General features: G+C 35.0%; 1 pseudogene; it reads left to right on the top strand.

Annotated features, from left to right (window-relative positions):
- Positions 1-9,871: 9,871 nt before the first annotated feature.
- Positions 9,872-10,690, top strand: LOC149542632 (26S proteasome non-ATPase regulatory subunit 14 homolog pseudogene; annotated as a pseudogene).
- The last annotated feature ends 7,162 nt before the right edge of the window (positions 10,691-17,852 follow it).

Raw genomic sequence — 17,852 nt, 5'->3', positions numbered from 1 at the left:
AAAAGATAAAGGAAAGAATTCATATTGAAATAGAAATAAAAAAATGGTCAATGATGGATGTTTGGACTCCTCCAAATATAATGATCAAGGTGTGCCTCATTTGGTTAGTGTTAATCAACAAGGAAGTAAGACTAGATACCAAGATAGGCCGAAGGGAGAAAGGCAAGATTTTACAACATTTGGTGAATCGTATGATGAGATATTGACAAAGCTTATTGCTTGCAACTTGGCACATCCTTTTGATCCCACAAAGTTCAATATACTTGAGGTTCAGCCATGGTGGTGGGATGAGAAATCCTATTGCAAGTTTCATAATGGCATTAGACATAATGTTGAGAACTATGGGAAACTAAAGCATATCATTCAGGATCTTATTGAGAATGGTAAGCTTAAAGTGGATGGATTGAACACTAATGCTCATCACAAGGCCTTCAAAGAACCTTTTCCCAAGGATGATAAGGGGGAAAACTCTAAACCTAAGAATGAAAAAGCTAAGATCAATTGCACCTATGCAAATGCAAAGAATGTTTTCAACATGCTCAAAGTAGTAGAAGAGAATGTCAACATGATGAAAAATAAATATCCTTATGGTTACAATCTAGACATGGAATCTCCTCTTATCTTTAATGAAAAACTTGTCTTGGTGCCAAGGGGTCCTCACTCTAGAGTGTCATCTCAAAGTCTCAATGTTGTCACATTAAGTCAAGGTCCCCTTGTCATTAGAGGACCAGATTCAAGTCAACCAAGTAAGCCAAAGCAAGTGACATCTAAGAATGCTACCTCAAAAATAAAAATGAATCCTAAGTCAAACTACATTCTTGTTGATTAGTTGCAAAGAACCATAGCTCATATTTTAATCTTTGAGCTCCTAGAGCTATCTCTGAGACATAAACAAGTCCTTGAGGATGCTTTGTGCATAGCGAATTTTCCCAACAATCTGGTATCAGAGCCCATGTTGTAACATTGGGATCTTTGTGTTATGCTTCCACTATGATTTTTTTCTTTGTATGTGTATTGTTAAATACTGGTTATTATTTTCATATCTTGTTATGACTCTTATGCTTGTGACTTGATGTTTTGACTTTATCTTTTTGCTTCCATAGTGGTTCCTCCTACACGTAGGTCTGGTCAAGTTGGTAATCAATAGGTTGTTCAAGTGGAAGAACACCATGAGGAGGAATGGTAGGATGGTGGGGGAGAATAGGGTAACAATAATCAAAATGTCATGGGGGCATTGATGCCAATGCTATAAGAGATTCTTTCTTGGTTGGGACATCATGTTGAGGAGTTCCAATGGGATCATAATCAAGAAGAGGGATATCATCATGGAGAATCCCATCAATTAGAGCATAGAGAGGAGGAGTGTGAATGAGAATGTTCTCAAACACCACATGGTGGTAGAAGGCACCAATGGAGAGGTCATGATTATCATGAGAATGATGATTTCACTCAAATTGAAATGATGCAGGAACTCCAGATGTCCAAACCACTATTGTTTGATGGTTAGGGGGATTTGAGGCTGAGACCTATTTACTTGATATGGGACATTTTTTCTCCTTACTATCTTACAAGAGCAATGTAAAGGCTTTTTGTGACATCATGTAGATAAGGGAACATAGTTGCATTTGGTGGGATACAGAGAGCGATAAGCTCCACATCGATGTGGTAGATCTCACTTGGGAGATCTTTAAGGATAGGTTCTACAAGAAATTCCTCTCACCATAGTACCATGAGGCTCACATTGATGAATTTCATGAGCTTAGGCAAGGCTTTATGATAGTAGATCAGCATGAGAAGAATTTCCTTGGGTTGCATAGTACTCAAGCTACATGCATGATGAGGCACTCACCACTCAATATTTTTTTAGTGGCCTTAGGGATACCATCATTGGTGATGTTCATGCTCATCAACTAAGGATACCTGCACTAGTCATGGAGAAGGCAAGGATCATAGAGAGAAATGTGGCTAGGGGGTTCAATGGCAGATCTAGTTCTCAAAACTAAAGTGCATGACCTTCAAGGTAGGATGCACAATATTCTCAGTCCTCAAGGAAGGTCCAAGCCTAATAAACACCCTCTCAAGGTGGTCATGGTCACTGATTTTGTCAAAGGGGAAAAGGAGCTAATAGTGGACAGAATGTAGGTGACTTAGGAAAGAAAGGAGATAACCAAAGTTGTGGATATAAATCTCAATAGGACTGCCCTCCTCAAGGTGTTTACCAAAACTTGAGTAGGGGTAGTGTACCATATCCTAGTACTACTCTAGGTGGCTATGGGACAGCTTCCAACTTTGTAGGGAACTATTATTCTTGTGGGCATCCCAGCCATAAATATTTTGAGTGTTCTATCAAACCATCTACAAGACCTAGTAAGGGTGTAGCCAAATTGGAGCCTACAGAGGGAGATGCTAGAAGGAATCATCGAGTCTTTGTAGCAATTGACAATTATCAAGCTAAGCATCAAGGTATAGTAGTCAATGCTACAGATATTTTGCATGGTATTTTAGCTTCATTTTTGTTTGACTCTAGTGCTTTAGATTCTTTCATTTCATCATCTCCTATTCAATGATGTGGGATAGTGGCAGTGCATCACATTGATAGGTGGTAGGTTGAGTTAGCCATGGGTTCCAAACTGGTTTTAGATTCTTTGGTTAGCTATTGTAGTTTGAATTTGGGAACCTTCACCACCACAATGGATCCTTGTATCCTACCTCTGGGATCATATGACATTATGTTGGGAATGGATTGGTCAGTTGCCCATCAAGAAAATATTAGTTATCAACATAAGATGGTATAGTGTGTGGATGAATTAGGTGGGTAAGTAGAACTTTTGGGAGTCCCAAGACTAGTCTCACTTTGGATGATCTCAGATAATCAATTGAAGTAGAGTGTGTGAAAAGGTTGTTAGTTGTTTCTTATTTCTGTAAGTTATCTTGAGGAAGTTGAGAGTTGTATATCAACACTTGATGATTACCCACTCCTTTTTGAGTGTGTAGATGTGTTTCCCAATGACATTATAGGTATGCCTATTAGGATTACCTTAGATAGAAATAACAATTACATGCAAATATAATCAATATCAAAAATTAATAGATTGCACATAAGAGAAAACAAGACACCAAACTTTAACATGGTTCACCCAATCCCTGGGCTACATCCACCAATAGAAAGTCCAACATTATTATTATCCAGTGATTACAACCTAATTACAATCTATAATCCCTTACAGCTCAATATCACAACAAGAACCAATTTTTGCATCACACATTATGAAAATCCCTAACCCTAAGCCCTTTTTATACAAGCTTTTTGTCACTTAAAAAATTAGGCCTAGAATAATAGAAAAATAGTAGTCAATGCATTTTATAATATAAGGGCATTTTTGGCTTCAAAAAACCCCTTTAGGTGCATTACCCCTCGACCCCACCTTGTACTATGATAGGGAGCACACCTAGGGTGCTACCTAAGGACCCCGTAGGGGCATTGCCCCTTGAACCCATCTTGGGAGTGCTACACCCAAACCCCCATAGAAATAATCTGGAGGGAAATTTCATTGAATAAACCTCTAAGTCTGATTAGGCTCCACATCACAACAATGCCACTGAAATGAGACTTGATTTTTGAATCGATCTTGTACCAGGAGTGGAGTTGATTTCATGAGCTCCTTACTGCATGACTGACTACTTAGGAGTTGAATGAGTTCAAATTTCATTTGGAGGAATTGTTGTCCAAGGACCATGTTCTTCCTAGTGTATCCTCATGAGGTGCACCAGTCATCTTCATGAAGAAGAAATATGGTTTATTGCATTTGTGCATTGACTACTAGCAGTTGAATAAGGTAACAGTTAAGAACTGGTATCCTTTGTTGAGGATAGATGACTTATTCAATTAGATGAAGGGAGCATGAGTGTTCTCAAAGATTGATCTAAACTCAAGATACCATCAGCTTTGTATCCAAGACTTTGACATTCATCAAACAACTTTTCATACATGGTATGGGTATCATGAGTTCATGGTTGTACCCTTTGGGTTAACCAATGCACCACTAGTGTTTATGAGTTTGATGAATTGTGTATTTTGTAATTACCTTGATTAGTATGTCATTACATTTTGGGATGACATATTGATCTATTCAAAGACTATGGAGGAGCACAAAGTCCATTTATGTCACGTGTTGAAGTTCTTGAGAGACCATCAGTTGTATGGAAACTTGAGTAAATGTGGGTTCTTCCTGTTAGAGGTGAAGTATTTGGGACACATATCACTATTGATGGAATTGTAGTGGATTCAAAAAATATTCATGCTATCATGGATTTCCTAGTACCCACTAATGTCTTAAAATTTCATAGTTTCGTAGGATTGGCAGGTTACTACTGTCACTTCATGAAGGATTTCTCACAAGTAGCTCATCCCATCATTTATCTTCAATGGAAAGGGAAGAAGTATGTTTGGTTAGATTAGTGTGAGGCAATGTTTAATGCTCTTAAGGATTACTTGACTAGTGCACCAATCCTTGCAGTGCCTAATCACGTAGGTGATTTCATGGTTTGCACAAATGCTTCATTGGAAGGTGTGGGTGCAGTGCTGATGTAGGATGGTTAAGTTATTGCATATGAGTCTAGCGAGCTCAAGGACCATGAGCTTAATTATCCCACTCATAATTTGGAACTTGTAGCTATAGTGCATGCTCTAGTTTGTTGGAGGCATTTCATTTTGGGATATAGGTTTGAGTTGCATAGAGATCATAGGAGCTTGCAATATATCTTTACTCAGCCAAACCTAAATGCACACTAGTGTCACTAGATGGAGTTCTTGTGTGAGTATGACTTTGATGTTCGTTATATTAAAGGGAAAGAGAATTTCATTGTGGATGCCTTGAGTCAGAGGCAACATGAGGTATCAATGATGCCATTGGGAGTGGATTTGTGAGGTCATATCTTGGAGGCTTTTCCTAGTGACACTTGGTATTAGGAGGTGAGGGAAGAGATCCAGTATGGACATACCCTTGAGTCTAATAGACTACTGTGAGACTTGGGGTGTATCTATGTATCCGTGTCTAGGTATCTTTGTACTTTTGGGTATAAATGAGATACAATGTTACTAATTTTGTTGCTTGATGTCTTGAGTGCCAAAGAGTGAAGGCAAAGCATAAACATTTGATAGGTCTTTTGCAGCCGCATACCATTCCTGAGTGGTAGTGGGATATGATATCTATTGATTTTATCAAAGGGTTTCTTATGCAATCATGGAGACATGATTGTATTATGGTGATAGTGGACAAGTTGTCCAAGGTAGCACAATTTTCACCCATGAGAACATCCTACATAGCTTCTTCTATAACACATATTTTCTTGGAGGATATTGTTCATTTGCATAGGATACCTCATCAGATTATTTTGGATAGAGATCTAGTGTGTACTACTATGTTGTGGATATCTCTCCAGCATGCTTTGGGAAAGCAACTCAATTTTAGTTTGGCTTATGATCTAAAGACTGATGGTTAGACTAAGAGAGTGAATTAAATTTTGGAGGATATGCTTCAAATGTATGTGATGGATAGGTAGGTGAAGTGGGAGGACTATTTATACCTTTTTGAGTTTGCATACAATAACAAGTATCATATTTCTCTTGGCATGTCACATTTTCAAGCCTTGTAGGACCAAGTTCTTTTGGGTCCAAATATGGTTCAAGATATGGAGTAGGAGGTTTTTTTTATTAGAGAAAACTTGGTTACTACTCAAGATAGGTAGGATAAGTATGTAGATGCCATAGGTTGGACTGTCACTTTTCTATTGGTGATAGGGTGTTTCTGAGAGTGTAGCTAAGGAAGTGCCCCATCCATTATGGAAAGGCTCTAAGTTGGCACCACATTTTGTCAAACCATTTGAAATCCTTGAGAGGATTGGTCCTATTTCTTATTGACTAGTGTTTCCATGTAGCCTATCACACATCCACTTTTATGTTTCTATTTTGAGGTAGTATATTCTAGATGTGACTCATGTTCTTGATGTTGTCATATCACTCATGTTTGTTATTAGTCACATAAAATTATTTAGATTATGAGTTCATATGGAGCTTATTATATAGATAATAGTGTTAACCAAACATTTCAATTGTTACCAAGTTCTATAGCTGCTATCGAGTCCTTTGGACAAATTTCAATGTATGTTGAGTAGTTACAACTATTGTGTAAATCAGTAGTGTAAACCAAGCATCTTAATATATGCTAAACTTACTAGTGTAAACTGAGTTGTGTAGTGTTTACCATGTTCATAGTTGATGTAATGCAAGTCTAGTGTTGATCAAGCTACTTAGTGTTAACCAAGTGACTCGGTTTATATCGAGCTTGACATGATAGTGTTTATCAAGCTATGTAGTGGTAACCAACTAATTTAGTTTATATGATGAGTTTTACAGTATTCTTCGAGTCTCTACTATAGACCAAGTTCAAAACTACTTAGAAGTGATTAGCATGGACTGAGATTCTACATCTACCAAGTGCATGATGATGCTGAGTAGTGACAATGGATGCCAAATATCATAACCTCACTGAGTCAGTCTTCAGAGCTCGAGTTTCTATACTTTGGCTGACTTTCTAATTGTGTAATTGTATTGGTATATATGTAATGTATTATATCATGTCAAATGTATGTATAAAATTGAAAAGGAAGTAATGTAATCATTATAAAAGAGTAGAAGTGCACATTACAAAGGCTACATCAGTATAAGGAGTAGTAAAGATTCATCTATTATAGCAAGGTGATGTGTACACTTAGAGCAATCTCATTCAACAAACCAAGTTAAAAATCAAAGATTAGCTACTACTTCATCCTAATAGGTGGATCAGTCAAATCCTTTAACAAGGCACACCTAATAATCTTATGTAAATCTCTTTACTGGGTGCATACCTCATTTTATGTTTGTCATAACTTAGCTTGTCATAATATTTCCAACAATTGGTATTAGAGCATTATGGTTCTCAGAGAAAAGTTTAATAGCTTGAGTATAGATCAAAGGCCATGGAGATATTCAAACTTGACAAGGCTATTGACAATGATAAGCTAGATTTGGAAATGGCTATTGCCCAACTCAAGAAAGAAAAGGAGCAACTCTCTCAATCCCTAAAAATAAGAAAAGATCTTGTAATTCAAACCAATGCAAATGAATAAATCTCACATCTAAGATCAAAAAATGAAAGATTGCAAATGATCTAAACTCTAAAAAGAAAACCAATGAAAGAATGATGAAATCCCAAGAAGACATAAATCAGTTGAATGAGCAAAATCTCTATAGACAAGGTCATACATCAAACAAATGTTGGAGCGATGGGAAGGAAAAATACAATGGAAAGTGCTAAAATTGCAATCAGCATGGTCATAAGGCTAGTGAATGCAAAGAAAAACCAAGATTTGAAGGAAAATGTCACAAATGTAAGACTATGGACCCAAGTCATTAGAATGCAAAACCAAGATATTGAAACCAGTAGAACAGATTGTACAACCTATATTTGGTTGGGACTACAACACCTAGTGTAGATGTCATTACTGTAGAGAATTTGGACACATTGGAATGAATTGTGTAAAGCATCATTTGAGGAAAAGAGATACTGCTAAAATATGTTTCATTTGTATTGAACTTGGTCATCTTTCTGAGAACTGCATGAATACTAAAAGAATTGAAGATGAAAAGAAGGAAAAGGTTGGTAACATCAAAAAATAGATGGGACAACAAGGGGTTCCAAAGTCTACTGAGAATGCAAATCCAAGTGATGATGAACAAGTCACTCAAGAATTCAGTGACTCCACCATTTCTACTTGATCTCTCAAAGGAGTGTTGGAATTGTGATACTAAATGAGACATTGGATATCAATTCTAGTTAGTAGGATGAAAGATTCAAACTAGCTTTCAAGATGCAAAAGGGATCATTGAGTAACAAGTGAATGTTATCACTGAGCAAGGTCGGGTTACTATCTTATTGAGAAAGGATGGTTTATAGACTCTATCGAGCAAGGTCAGGAGTAATAAACATCTGTGTGGTTATCGAGTAATGAAGACTTCTCCGAGTGTTCAATAAAATGAAGTGGATGATAGTCTGTCAATTCAATCTAATATTTGTACCAAGTATTTATGGAAAACTTTGATAAAATCTCAAGAGTTATTGTGTAGTGTGAACTTCAAGAGAATTCAAGTGATTTGAGTGAAATGTTACCAAAGTTTTTTAATTTTGTCAAACCCTACTAAGTGAAGATGACATCCAATAGTAGCAAGGCAAAGTGAGGTTCAGATATACTAGTTCATGGTGTAGAATGCAAGGCACCAGACTTTAATCTCACTCTTTCAATCACTAAAACCCTAGACATGAGTGGAGTGTAGTCTTAAATCCCTTTCAAGGTGTTGGGACTCAAAATCGAAGCCTTGATTTTGAGTACCATTGAGAAAATCAAGCCCTATAAATGCTTTTAAATGCACGTGTACCCGACTATCCATTTGAGGCCTATGAGGTGTTCAATGTTTCTAACACCTTCCATTCAATATGCCCACTCATCTTATGTTGATAAATTAACATTCTGAGGCCATTTTTTCAAGTCTCGTTTAGAGTAGTGTCTAATTCTGCATTTTTACAAAAGTGTCAAACAGCGATAGGAGGCCTTGTTTGCATCTGAATAAATTTAACCCAGAAATTTTTTATGACTTTCCACTTTGGAGATATTTAATATGCATATTAAAGAACCTATGTTCCAATTTTCAAATCATTTTGAATATGTTTGATTAGGTTTTGAACCCCTCAAAGCTGGTAGTTTACTATTTTCATGCATTTGCAAATTGTTTAGAATTCCCTATTTGACTTGTTATAACTTTGACCTAGTTGACCAAAATGATGAAATTCCTATTGCATTTCATTATAGGGGTTAGAGACTTGCTACATTCCTAATTTGAGCTTATGATGAATCTATTTGATCAATTTTCAAATGTGATTCCATTTGTAATTTTTAAAGTTTCACTTGTAATCAAGGAGTCCATGATTGGTGGGACCAAATGGATGGTACCACTATGTTCTATACTGAATATACCACAAGTGTGCTAGTTTTCAAGTCTTGATGAATCCCTTTGCATGTTTTTCTAGGTCCATTCCATTTGTAAAAATTGTTTTTTTGTCAAGTGTTTCCAGTCTACAAATTTGAATAGCCCACTTTGACTGCTTGCCAAACTCACCTCATTATTAGTCATGAGCCCAAATCATAGATACTCTCCTTATGACAGTGAACAAATGCCATAGTTTTTGTTTTCCCAAGTGCATGTTTGCCTAGTTTTCAAAGTCAAATTCAAACATGTTTTATTGCTTTCTAATATGTTTTTATGTAGGCAATTCTGAGAGGGAAACTTTGAGAGTTAATATCTTCTGATTGAGAATTCATCATGAGACAAGATTCGACAAGGTAAGAGATTGTGGAACAAGGAATCGGTGTGTCAATTCCTAGAGCTGGGTTATCTATTTGGATTAGTTTTTAAGGCTAGTGAAAGGACCTCCTAAAATGAGTTGCAAACTCATTTTTAGTGGTCAAATTTGTTACAAATTAGTGCTAGAGGGTGAATGAGTCATTTTGCAATTCATTCATTTGCAAATGAAAATTTTTTTAGCCGAACCCACTTTGGGGTCCAACTAATTATACCAAGTTAATAAGATTGATGACAATGTTGGCTTTGACAGGTCAATGGATTCTTTGCATGGAAGGTCAAATCAAGATTATATTCACCTTATATCAATAAAAATGATAACATGGAGCTAGAGACTTAAGAATTGCCATTTGAATCTGCACGTTAGGAGTATATGAATGATGAGGAATTTAGTGAGCTACTACTTTTAGAGACTTAATGAATCCCTATTATGGAGATGAAAATGGCTACCCAATAGATGTTGTTGTTTATACTTGTTTGATCGCTGGTTATGGCAATGCTGAGAATTTGGATCAATCCTATAAGTTGCTTCTAGAAATGAAAGAGAGAGGGACACCTCATGACTACCAAATCTACATTGCTCTAATCAAAGTCATGGTGGATCCATATAAACCAGATGAAGCTGGTAAACTCTATGATGAGATGACAAAATATGACTTCAAACCCACCATTCACATCCTGGTTTTGGATGTTGGCTATTAGGTGTTGATATCAACACCCAATAGAGATTTGAAGCTCTTAATCCATGAGCTATTGTTGTGGTGGTTGATCCTATTGAAAGTGTAAAGGGAAATGTTGTGATTAATGCATTTCACTTAATCAATCCACAAACAATGACTCTTGGGCAGGAGCCTTGACAAACAACTTCAAATCTTGGGCATGTAAATAAACTGCTAATTCAAGCATTGATGCATGGTCTAAATTGACATTACTATTCTATTGCTATTACCTATCAAAAAAATGAGCTAGAAGAAAAGATGCTACTCAACTTACATAAAAAAGAATTTTTTGATGGTCTGACCCTACAATGCTTTGACTATCACACTAAGACAAATAAACATACAGTTTAGAAAATTCTAGATCTTGTAGTTAAGTATAATAAATTTGTACAAGAAGAGGACCAACTACCTCCTGAAAAGCTTGCTATTGCCAATTTGGAGGAAACATGTCTCAGATCTGATGTCTTCAAACATAGTTCAGACCCTAAGGATGATGCTTGATACGGTTGTATTCTAAGTTGTTTATGTCTATTAGCTTGAAGGACCTAGAAAGGAGTAGACATCATCTTTTTCCACATTTATCAACATAAACAAGGGGCAAATAAAGAAGAACACATCAACAATAGGGGTCTCCATGGTAGTAGCAAAGACACCTAGAGACAAGTTTCATGCAAGGGCAAGGCAGAGGAAACACTCTATGTGAATTGTAGGAATCTCCATGTCATGCTTGGACTCAGGAAGCACCACCAACACTGCAAACCATGTGAAAGATAAATGGAAAAGGTCACTGCATAAAAAATTAATCATGCCAAAAAATAAAGGGAAGCTGTTTGGAAAAGGCATCAAGCACATGTAGAACAGGAGGCAGACCATGCAAATGTAGTCCACGTAAGAGGTAGCATTTTCATTCCACACACAAAAGGAGAAATAGTTGGAATAAATCATGGCATTAGAGGAGGGAATGACCTAGAAATAATCCGCATAGGCAATGAAATGGGCACCCCATGTAAAGAGGAGGCTCCACATGCAGATCCACATTTTTACAAGACGCAAAGAGCACCCATGACAAAGGAAATCCACAAATGAAGAAGTAGAGCTATAATGGCACATTTTGTAGCTGATGGTGTCCATTGGTCTAGAGCAATAGGACAACACGTGTAATAAGTAATTTTCAACTTTTTCTTCTACTTCACATTGCAACAATGTCAGATCTTTGCAATTCAATCAAATATTTTTGAAAAATATTTTGTTCTGTTGCACGACAAACAATCCATTTCTTTTATGCTTTGAAAATAGAGAAGAGATAAGTATTGCAAGAAGCACACCTAGTCCAGGAGGCATTTGAAAACTCATTGAGAATAGAGCAAGGTTTTGAGCAATCATCCCACATTGATCATGATTTAGGATGATATTTTTTTTAAATACAATAACACTCATATCATAAGCTATCTAACAAGACATGACTTTTTGAGAGCCTACAAGCTATGCACGTGGTGCCCATGGTTGGCCATTTGGGCACGAAGACTAAGTAAAATTTTGACCAAACCCTATAGGAGGAAAGTTCCATGTGGCAGCGTAGCATAAGACTAGAAATGGCAAGGTAAATGAGTTTCGACAATACAAAATAACTTCCATTGTATGAGCATAAGACAAATTTTAAAGAACCCTGATCTTATGCTCAAATAATAGAACATAAAGTGAGATTGAAGGATTTATGATGCTACAGGATAGACAACATAAGTGTGGAAGGCACATCTTCAAAGGGTCCCGATGCTACAAGAAGCTAAAGGATTAATATGATGGTTTAAAAGATTAATATATTAATGTGTTCCATGTGTGATCATAATAGTGTAAAGGGTGAATGAAAATGTAAAAGCATAAGAAAAAAGAAAATTGCAAGCACTTCTATGCTCGGATGTGTGGGACCTACCAAAAGTCAAGGGACCTATCAAAGTCTAACATGTGGCATTATTTGAGTGGCCAAGGGAGTAAGGAGAAAATGAATATTAAAATTAAAAGCTCATCAAGGCATAAATTTTCAAAAAATGGAAGGTTTTAAATGAATTTCAATGTTTTTATATAGTTTTAACTATATGAACTTTTAAATTTTTCAATTTTAATGTTCTGATTTAGTCTAGGAACTAAATTTCCAAATTGGTCCCAAGAGGGCATTTTTCATTCAAAATATGCAGTGCAATATATTGTTGGAACTGGGAGGAGATAAATTTTCTAGATATGGGGTCAATTTTTGAGCAGGTCTTTGCTAGCTCATTTTATAAGTAGTTTTGTGTTTTCTGGGGTATTCTCAATGGAACAGATAGAATTCATCATGAAGCATAAAAATCAATTGGGGGAAAAACATTGAATATTGTTGAAGCCTAAACAAATACAAAAAAGTTTTCATTCTTCTAGAGTTCATTTTTAAACCAAATTTTGCCTTTTCCTTGTTTCTAGATCAAGCATCAAAATCAGTTATCATTTTTATCAAATATCTAAGATATTTTATTCTCGTAGAGGCCAAATCATGGGGATTTGATATGTAGTTACAAAGAGAGGGTATAAAGAGGTTTTTCAGCTTCTTGGGAAAGAATTTTTAGGGGACATTTGTCATTTTTTGGTCAAATCTAGGAATTCATTTCTCCTATATCTTTTTTGTTTCTCTTTCCTTAAAAAAATGGGCAGTTTTCTCTGTGATACTAGAAGGGTTCCAATTTTCACTATGAAACCAAGGTTGTTGATGGTTTTTCTTCCTTTCTATTGAGCTGAGCTCTAGCAGTGAAGACCACACATCCACTCTTGTGCATATTTTTATTTCATTTCATGTATTGTTTTCCAGAGATAATGGAAATTGATGCTCGATCATGTAAAGTATTTTGAGTTTCATTTAGTGTTACCAATTTATGTATTCAATCTTTTGAAGGATAAATATAAAAGGGGATTTACATGAATTATCTAGGTTTTCTTATTCTATCTCCCAATTCTTCATATGCTGTTGACTTTGAGATTGAATGAATAAGGTTCATTTGATTTAAGGCATCTTGGATGAGTTGTATATTAGATCTTTTGTTGCTTTTGAATCGAGTTGGGTAAATGCTTCAATGTTCTGATAGGGTTTCTGGGTGTATGGAGCAGATATTTTATAAGAATGGGATTTGGGGATTTCAGTTGACAAAATTAATTGTAAAGCAATCAAGTTAGGTCATCATGCTGGTAATGACTCTATGTTTCAATGGATAAGGCACTAATCACTAAATCAAATGCAAGCTGATATGAATGTAATTTGCACAAATCATTTTAATCAAATAAATTTAGTTCTTCATGTTTTGTAGTGGGCTGAAAGGAATTAACCCTCACTTAGCTTATGGGTTCATAGGCAATGATCTGTAGCTATTCCATTCCTATGTCATTGCATAAGTATTAGAAGATAGAAGTGGTTTTCATCTGCTATTATTAGGTTTAGATTTATGTTTAATTGCATTGGTACCATATATTAGAACCTCAAGGTTAACCCACCTAGGTCTTGCAAAGCCTAAAGTGAAGAAGGAGTTATGCCTTATAGTTGGCCCAAGACTGCAGTCGAGTGTATTCATCATAAGAATTTTCTAGCCTTAGATGCATTGGTCTGGTTTCTTGGTTATTTTCAAAATTGTTAAATCAAGAGCCAACAAGATGCCAACTCTACTAGGGACAATAAGATGGCAATACATTTTGTTAAAAGGACAAGAATTTTTGGTGTTAATTGAATATTTCAGTCCTATTTTCAGTATGGTTTTGCCAATTTGAGTTAGCCAACAAAATGGTGACTCTACTGGGGATGATAAGATGGCAATGCATTTTGTTAAAAGGACAAGAATCTCTAGTGTTAATTGAATATTTCAGTCCTATTTTTAGTATGGTTTTGCCCATCCAAGTCAGCCAATAAAATGGTGGCTCTACTGGGGGACTATATTGGATTTGAATGATAGCAAAACCTTGAGAATTTAAAAAGGAGATTTAATACAATAGGAGAAGTGCATGAAAAATTTGCAGGAGTAAGTTCTCTAATACGTTTTTCCAATTTTTTTATTCAAAATGTCATGCACCCTAGTGATGCTTTTTTCAAGATAGCAATAGCTTTGAAGGATTGAATGCAGATTGTGTTGTTACTAAGTTTTATTTCTAGTCAATTTAGTCGATTTTGATTTTCAAAGTACTGCTATAAATTTAGATTTAGAATTATTTAAAGATGGTTTCTCTCTTCTAAATGTTTAATGATTTGCAAGTTCTATCAGTTGAAAGTTTAGTTCAGATTTGTCATGCTACGAATCATGTTTTAAATCTTTCTCACAATTGTGAGTGGAAACTCTCTAAAAGATCTCTATATCAGTGTAGATTGGTTATATATAAATTCTTTCAAAGAGTTTTCAACTTGGTAATGCAGATCTAAAAGTTATGTTAAGTGTTAGGCATGAAGAGAGAGTCTATAAATTCCTAACTAATGAGTTTTAAAAGTGTTGTCTTGATCTACTGTCATAAGAATTTTGAATGATAAAATGAATCACAGTAGTGTTTTCATTTGGTTCTCCTCAAGGAGATGGTGGCTCTACAAGGATTTGACCAATGGTGTGAAGAATTGAAATCAGCACCTATACCATTCAGTAGATCAATGTTTTAATGTAGCAACACTAAAGGTATTTTACACTTTCATGTGATTCCTTTTCCTTGAAAATAAGTTTTACATATGTGTTCTCCATCAAGTGGTATTTCCAGCACTAGGAGGAGGAGAATAGTGTGAAAGGTTTTATAAACTTCATGGGACTAAGTTTTAGCTTGTAAAATTTTCGTGAAGTGTTTGAAGTGATTCATTGGTAGAAGTTTATAAGCCTGCTACAAATTACAAATCAGAATTATTGTTGATGAGTGTCAAGGCTTTGAAGAATGACAAGTCTCCTCTCATCAATTATGTAGCTGATTAGTGATGTTTGTAGATCATTTTCTACCAAGAGATACATGCCATTATGCTTTAATGGTATTTATGGTTTCCCAAATGTCATTCCTAATGATATTACAAAAATTTGGCCTAAATTTAGTGGGAACCATACTATTTCAGCTAGTCATCATGTTCAAGTTTTCAATGATTTGATGGGTGATTATGAGATTGTTCATGAGGATGTGCACATGAAATTATTTGTTCAAACTTTAGAATGTGATGCTAGAGACTAGTTTTCCTTTTTACAAGCATGTTTTATTTCATCATGGAGTGAGTTGCATTCAGCCTTCATGGAGCAATTTGGAGAAAGGGTAAGCATATCTAATTCTTATAATATTTTTTTAAGGATTCAGATTGAGAATGGTGAACTTGTTCCTCAGTTTAATATCATATTTGCAAGATTTGTGAATGAGATCCCTAAGAGTTATAGAATCGATGATCAAATGTGTTTAATTGTTTACTTTGATGCATTTGACAAGAAAATGAACTATCTACTAAAGGATAAAGAACCATAGACATTATATCAGGATTTTATGACCACTAGGGATATTGAAAATAATTTTAAGTATGGATTGATTAGAGGTCATTTTTCAATCAATGATTTTTGGTATAATGGTTATGAAATAAAATTTGAGCATAGTGTTGATACTTTAATTCCAAATTAGAATATCAACACCCCTGTTGTAATGTGTAATCAGATTGAAATTTCAAATCAGAGAGTGTGTGTAGAGAAGAATGAGTCTATTAGAATGAAGACACACATGTTCATGGTGTTATAGCAATAAGATGTATTTAAGACTTTGATAGAAATGAGCAATGTGATGATATTGTAGATCAAGGATTAGCTATAGCAACAAGTTCTTGTAATACTAATTATGTACATGATGATGTTGCTAATGTTTCTAGACATGAGGTTGTTGCACTTAGATCTTAGTCTTGTGCAAGTGATGAGGCTGAAAGTTATGTCTCTGGTTGTGAATTTGATATTGTTGATCCAACATGCCATGGAGAGATAACACAAGATGAAGAGTGTGAATAAAATTTATCTCAGTCATAGTTAGAAGAACAAAGCACATATGTTTGTAATGTTTCAATGGCAGATGGTAAGGTGGATTTACTTGATTAATCAAATATGCACGAAATGATTTCTCTTATTCATAGATTGCATCATGTTGAGAATGTTATAAAATCTGAAGTTGAAAGACATTCATCTCAATATGAGAATCAAGAAGCTGAAAGTCATGTTTTAAGTGATGACATTAAAATTTGCTCATCTAATATATAATCCAGAGCCATCATATGAAGAAGATGATGAGAGTGGTTACTCGAATCAAAGTGAAGAAAATGATACTACATGTTCATCTTCCTATAAGCTAGATGCAATGGGAAAAGAAGGCAATGATGGTAGTGAACATTAATATGAATGTGAAGGTATGAATTCTTTTTTTGAATCTGAAAAGGAAAGTGCATCTTAGTTTTTGCATTATACAAATCAGTTAGTCAATGAAGGTTTTGAGAATGATTTTTTCTCAAGGTATGAAGATAAATAAATGTTGAATCTAGTTGATGTTAATGAATTTGAATATGAAGATTTCAATGAAGGGTTTTCAAGTGTTCTTACATTAGACAATAAAGATTCAACATGTAGTGAGGGGTTTAGGAATAAATCATGGTCTTTCCATAATGGTTATCCTAAACAAGATAATGAAGATAATGTAATTATGGACACTATATGTTTGGTAGAAGAAATAGAAAGTGAATCTTCATATAGTTTTGATTTCTCTTCATATGCTAAGAGATTCCATGATGATGAAATGGGTAGTGAGTTTAAAGTGTATACTAACACTTTATATGATGAAGATTGAGATGATAATCAGCCCATCTTTTTTCCAAATGTTCAAAGAGGATCCTTGCATGGAGTCATCAATCCATTGTTTGAAGAGGACATGTAAGTTTCAGGTTTAGTTGGGCTAGATGGAAGTAGTGACACACTGTCATACTACTATAACAAATTAGAATATTGTTCTTCCATACGTGATATTGAATTTTCTAATGATGTTGCATTTTGTGAGCTTGAAGATGAGGTGTTTTATGGAGTTGTCTTTGAAGAGAAGTCGATACTTCATAGTAAGTTTTATGATTATTCATATGAGGTAAAAAATAATCAGCATTTCAATTGTGAAGATACATTAGGAGGTTATGGGGTGATTTCAGATTTTGATGATGAAGTTATGTGTGAATATAAATCTGATTACTCATTTAAAATCTAGCTATCGACATTTGAGGAGATGCAAAGCCCAAGGTATGAGCAATATATATAACTCATTTGATGAAGTTGAATATAAGGCCTTTGTATTCTTGATTGATGATGTTCATGAGTTAGTTTATAAAGATCAATTTTAGTTTGATGTTGGTATTCATGAGCATATTAATTTTCTTTTTCATAGTGAGCAAGAGGTTGAAGTTATACCAAGTTTTTACATGCACTATGAAAGTAATGGTGATGATTTTGTTTTGCAAATTGAAGAAATTGAAGATGTGTGTCAAATTGGTGAAAATGATACGAATGAGAGTTTTAGTTTGCCTCAAGAAAATGTCAATGAGAATCATGTATTCGAAAAAGGTAAAAGTTTTTGAGAAAGTTTGGTGGCATGGGGCCATTGTTTGTACATAGTAGGAGTAGTTGTTTCTTGTTTTCAATAAAGTTGTT

Source organism: Cupressus sempervirens, chromosome 8 (genome assembly GCF_028749045.1).
Source record: "Cupressus sempervirens isolate cs-2001-9-10 chromosome 8, ASM2874904v1, whole genome shotgun sequence".
NCBI classification, from domain to species: Eukaryota; Viridiplantae; Streptophyta; class Pinopsida; order Cupressales; family Cupressaceae; genus Cupressus; species Cupressus sempervirens.
Note: the sequence above shows the minus strand (reverse complement) of the source record. Positions and strands in the feature narration are given on the sequence as shown.